This window comes from Triticum dicoccoides, chromosome 2A (genome assembly GCF_002162155.2).
Source record: "Triticum dicoccoides isolate Atlit2015 ecotype Zavitan chromosome 2A, WEW_v2.0, whole genome shotgun sequence".
Classification (NCBI taxonomy): domain Eukaryota; kingdom Viridiplantae; phylum Streptophyta; class Magnoliopsida; order Poales; family Poaceae; genus Triticum; species Triticum dicoccoides.
In genome coordinates this window covers 77,689,145-77,695,247 of record NC_041382.1, presented here as the reverse complement: position 1 = coordinate 77,695,247, position 6,103 = coordinate 77,689,145, and positions in this window count along the sequence as shown.

Below are 6,103 nucleotides of genomic sequence, written 5' to 3'. Positions count from 1 at the left end.
CACCCGAGCTCATCTGCACCCGTTCTGACGAAAAAATCAAAACAAATACTAGAAAAATTTAAAAAAATTCCAATTTTTCTGTTTGGTATACAATCTGATGAGTGAGGTCCGCTCCAATTTTCATATCATTTGGACATCTGAGGAGCTCTCAGTAAAAAAGACAAATTGGGGGTCTATAAAAATGTTTACTGTTCATGTACTGTTTTTGTCCGATTTGTGTTTTTTGCTGAGAGCTCCTTAGATGTCCAAATGACGTGAAATTTGGAGCAGGCCTCACGCATGAAATTGTCTACCACACAAAGATTTGGAAGTTTTTGAATTTGTTTTGATTTTTTTACGAATTTTTTCCTAACTGGGTGCAGATGAGCCTGGGCATCGAAACGCCCTACTCAAGTGACCCACTACTGAAAACCAAGCAAAACCATGACTAATGGTGGAAAACGGTTTATGCACCCATGCTGAAGAAGGTGATGGATTCGCTTGGGATGAATAAAGTAGTTTTCAGGCCCGGAACAACCTGGTAGTAGGTGATATATTATATGATCTTTGTATTTATGCCATAGGATCCATAATACTCATATCGCAACCTTCCTCGGCTTCTCCCTTCGCCGCTAACGACGAACGCTGTCAGGTAAAACCCACCCGTCGTCGTAGTGCATGGGCCTCCTTTTTTCCAGGTGCGACGGTGGTGCGGCTAGCGAAGCGGAGGCTACGCTGACCATTGCGGTCGACGATGCATCTGGTGGTGAAAGTTGCTAGGTGTTGATGCAGCGCACAACCACCAGTGAGAAGAGCGGGTGGTGCAATAAGTACCGGAAGCAGCGCCATGCTGTCTTCTCTTCTGATGAATCCTCCTTTCATGCAAATTCATGTCAGAAGCCGGAGAAAAATACATCTACAGTAACTGAACTTGACTCTAGGGTTCACTGTGGTCACTGTATTCACGAAATCGCAAGTTACAGTCACCGCGCTCGCTGAACCGGGTCACTATAAGTATACGGTAACCCATACCGTTTCGGCTCGTATCGGCCCGATTTGACCAGAAACCCGCTTTGACTCGCCAGCTATTTTGCATCCCCCCCCCCCTGTTCGGTCGAGACGCTTCACCTTTTCATCAACGCCTCCGAGGCAGAGGAGAAGAGAAAGGAAAGGGGAAGCGATCGTGGTGCTGATCGGCTAGGGTTTCGTCGCCGCCGGCGGAGGCATCCACCGACGGAGCGACGGCGGCCAGAGGGTTCGTCGACGACTTGAACCATGGCGCCTCGTCGCCGAGCAGAAGGAGACCCACCACCTGTGTATGGTAAGCCCCTTTTTCTCCCTGAACCTCTGTAAAACCCCCCTTTTCTCTCTGAATCTAATGGATTTGAGGTCGATTAGGTGGTTGCACGCTCTTATTTGCCTTTAGATTTTGATGTTACTGCTAGGGTTTCCGTTCTGCTATGGATTTTAGGCAGTTGATCTAGGGTTTTATGTAAATCTGTAGATGAAATTGATTACTTATCAAACTTCAGTCTTTGCATCAATTTTGGTGGTTATTTCCTTGGAGTTGGTAAAAATCGTGCATATGTCAATGGAGAAAACATGTGGTATGATTATGTGGAGGGGGATACACTTACTGTCGAGAAGTTAGAAGATCTGGTAGAAGAATTGGGCTATGAAGTGAAGGGGAGATTGCAAATGTATTACTGCATGCCTGGTAAACCAATGACTGAAGGTGGTCTTGTGAAGATAACTTGCAATGACAAATGTCTTAACATGAGGGCACATGTAACATTTGGGCACAAGTTTTTGCAAATGTATCTTGATCATGATGAGAGTTTCAGGCAGTTTGACTGGGATGATGTGATAGAGTTTCCCGTAGCAGACCTGCCTACTGTTGTTAGTCCTATCAAACCAATTCAGATCATTAAGGAGGAAGCACTAGAGAAGCATAAGCAGAAGATTCAGTAGGATTTATTGGACAGGAAAATTAAGGAGGAAGCAGTGGAAAAAATGCTGTGTAAGTTTGTCACTCATGTCACCATTGCAGATGATGCAGACCTAGCAGAAGAAGAAGCTGCAGAAGAAGCACTTGCAGAGCAAGCAACAAAAGGAACAAATTCTGCAGAAGAAGCAGTTGCAGAGCAAGCAATACAGCAGAATTATGCACAACAAGTTGCAGAAGAAGCAGTTGTAGAGCAAGCAGCAGAAGAAGAAGTTGCAAATGAGGAGGAAGATGTGGAGCAGGGTGAAGAGGATGGCTCCGTTGCATATGACAGTCAAGGGTCAGTTTCTGATGCTGAAGTAAATGGAAGTGAACAAGGATCAGACTATGCTGATGAGATTGTAGATAGTGATTATAATGTCAGTGATTTAGATGATGATCTTAAAGATGAGACAGTGGAGGAGCCTACTGATGTTCATATTAGAGCAAATCCAGACCCTGTACAAGGATCAGATGAAGAAGACCTTGAGCTCCCAAATTCTGATGATGAAGCAGGTGCAAAGTACAAATTTAAAAGCTTTAAGAAAGAAGATTTGCATGATCCACAATTCAAAATTGGACAAGTTTTCCAGTCACCAGAAATGTTTAGAAAAGCAGTGAGAGAATATGCTTGCAAACATAGATTTGACATCAAATTGCCAGTAAATGACAGGAAAAGAATTTCAGCAAAATGTCAGTCCCACTGCCCCTGGAACATTTGGTGTAGTTATGATAGCAGAACAAACTGCATGGTCATCAAGAGTTACAATGATGAACACAAATGTTCTAAGAAGTGGAAAGTAAAGGCATTTACTGCTAGATATCTTGCAGAAAAGTACTTGGAGTACTTCAGGGCAGATCAAGGAATGAATTTGAGAAATTTTGGGAGGTTAGTGCAAAAGGACTGGAATATGGCAGCTTCTTGTAGTAAACTAAGCAGGGAGATATGCATTGAAGATAATCCATGGAGATGAGGAGGCACAGTACAACATGCTTTGCGATTATGCAAATGAAGTTAGAATATCCAACCCTGGCAGCACATTTTTCATTGAATTGGACAATGAATCAAGGTTCAACAGATGCTACTTCAGTTTTGATGCATGTAAAAGAGGATTCCTTGCAGGGTGTAGGCCCATAATTTGTTTTGATGGATGTCATTTGAAAACTAAGTATGGAGGTGTGCTTCTGTCTGCAGTTGGCATGGATCCTAATGATTGTATCTATCATGTGGCACACTGCATTGTAGATGTTGAAGATACTAACACTTGGAGCTGGTTTATGAGAACACTGAAACAGGATCTTGGGATTCAGAACACCTGAGCATGGACTGTCATGTCTGATAAGAAAAAGGTAAAGATATGTACATAGTTACTTACTTACATACTGTCATGTCTGATATTCACTTACTTACTGACTGACTTACAAAACTTGCAGGGCCTAATAAATGTTGTAGAGCAGCATTTTCATGACTCAGAACACAGATTCTGTGTCAGGCACCATTGGCAGAATTTCAGAGAGAAATACAGAGGAGATGTTCTGAAAAACCAGCTCTGGAAGATAGCTAGGTGCACCACAACTGACCAGTATGAAGAATATATGGAAGAGATGAGACTTCTTGATAGTGAGGCTCATGCTTGGCTTGCAGAGAAGAGGCCTAACACTTGGGTTAGGGCATTCCAGACTAATTTGCCCAAATGTGATATTTTACTAAAAAACAATTGTGAGGTTTTCAATAAGTAAGTGGTACATTTATGTGTTCATGTACTTGCTATGTTTTCTTCAATTGTTCATGTACTTGCTATGTGTTCTCTCTTCATAATGAATTAAGTATGTGTTATCTCTTCAAATACTTGTAGATATATTTTGGAGGCTAGAGAGTTGCCAATCATCAGTATGATTGATAGAATCAAGTCTAACAAGCAGCAAGAGGCTAAGAAATTTAATGGTCCAATCTGCCCAAAGATCAAGAAAAGGCTTCTGAAGCACATAGATTGGTCTAATAGTTGTTACCCTACTAATGCTGGAGAGGGAATCTTCCAAGTTTCTTCACATGGTAGGGAGTACATTGTGGAGTTGCAGTTCAAGGAATGCACATGCAGAAGGTGGCAATTAACTGGCATTCCCTGCCCCCATTCCATAGCTTGCTATAGATATGAACTAATTGATCCTGAGGAAATGGTGCACAAGTGTTATGATCTTTGCAATTTCTCCAAAGCATATGCTCACATTATTATGCCTTGCAAAGACAGGAGGGAGTGGCAGAAAATGGGTGGTTGTGTAATTAAGCCTCCTTTGTATGAGAAGAAACTAGGGAGAAAGGCCAAGAATAGGAGAATGCAACCAGAGGAGGTAATAGCAAAGAAAGGAGGGAAAAAGATTACAAGACATGGCAGAATTATTCATTGCAGCCATTGCAACAATCTTGGACATAATAAGAAAGGGTGCTCTGCCTTCAAGCAAGGCCTACCTGCAGCAAAACCTATGCAGAAGCAAATGAGGAAGAGGCCAAGAGCCACATTTGAAGAAGAAGAATAAGAACCTACTCTGTCACAGGTAACCTTTGCAAATATTTCAGTGCTCGATACATCCATTTTAGTTTGTGGCAAATATTTAAGTGCTCGATACATCCATTTTAGCTTGTGGCAAATATTTCAGTGCTTGATACATCCATTTTAGCTTGTGGCAAATATTTCAGTGCTCGATACATCCATTTTAGCTTGTGACAAATATTTCAGTGCTCGATACATCCATTTTAGCTTGTGGCAAATATTTTAGTGCTCGATGCATCCATTTTAGCTTGTGGCAAATATTTCAGTGCTCGATACATCCATTTTAGCTTGTGGCAAATATTTCAGTGCTCGATACATCCATTTTAGCCTGTGGCAAATATTTCAGTGCTCGATGCATCCATTTTAGCTTGTGGCAAATATTTCAGTGCTTGATACATCCATTTTAGCTTGTGGCAAATTTTTCAGTGCTCGATGCATCCATTTTAGCTTCTGGCTAATATTTAAGTGCTCGATACATCCATTTTACCTTGTTGCAAATGTATAGGCTACAACACAAGAACAAGCACCTGGACCATCAATGACATGGGCAAGTGAGGTTCCTGTTGTCATACAGGAACATGACATGCCTTCAATTGGAGCTCTTCATCCACATTCAATGATGGAAATCATGAGAAATGAGGTATGTCCATTGAACCTTGTTAAAAATATGATCTTGATGTGAAATACATCTCATGTTTCACTACTGTTACAGGCTCCAAAACCAAGGAAAAGAAAGGTGCCAGGACCATTGCCTGAAAGCTCTTTCCTCAAAGAAGATAGAGCTGTAATGCCATCTGTAGGCAGCAGCACTGCAACAAGATTAGAAAATCTTACAGCTAGAGTTGAAGTGATGAGGGAGGCCAAGCAGCAAGCCAATGAAATATTGCATGAAAAGAGGTGTGTTGAAATCCTAGCACAAAGGGAAGCTGCTGCTTTGCAAAAGGCAGGTGAATCCCTTGCCAAGAAACAAGCTGAAAAGGCCAAAAAAGCTCAAAAAAAAGAAGCTTTCAAAGCAGAGGCAAGAAAAAAAAAGAGCAAGAACTTGAGGCCAAGAAGCTTGCAACAGCAGCTAAAAAACAAGAACTACTGGAGGCAAAGAAGAGGGTTGCAGAAGAGAAGAAAGCAGCAACAGAAGCAAAGAAAATTGTTGCACTGCAGAAGAAAGCAACTGCTGCAGCAAATAAGCACAAGAAAGTTAACATGTTTGATGAATTTAGGTCCTCAATGACTAATGTAATGGATGAAGTATTTTGCAATTTCTAGATGTTAAGACATGCTAAACTGTGAACCTTTCAGTATTGTATGCTTTTGAAATACTTATGTGTGTTATCAAGGAGCTATGAAATGGTGTTATCAAGTTCATGTTCTTTATTTGTTCAACAGTAAAATGCATGTTCAGTTCAGTACTGTTCTGTGTTATGAACTGCAAATTTTCAAATTTCAGTCTTGTTCCTTCTTGCCGGTGTTCAACAGTCAAACACTACTAGGAAAAGGCCTACTAGTGGCGCACCTGTTTTGGCTACTAATGGCGCACTACAGGTGCGCCACTAGTACCATGCCATTAGTGTTTTTTTACTAATGGCGCACAGGT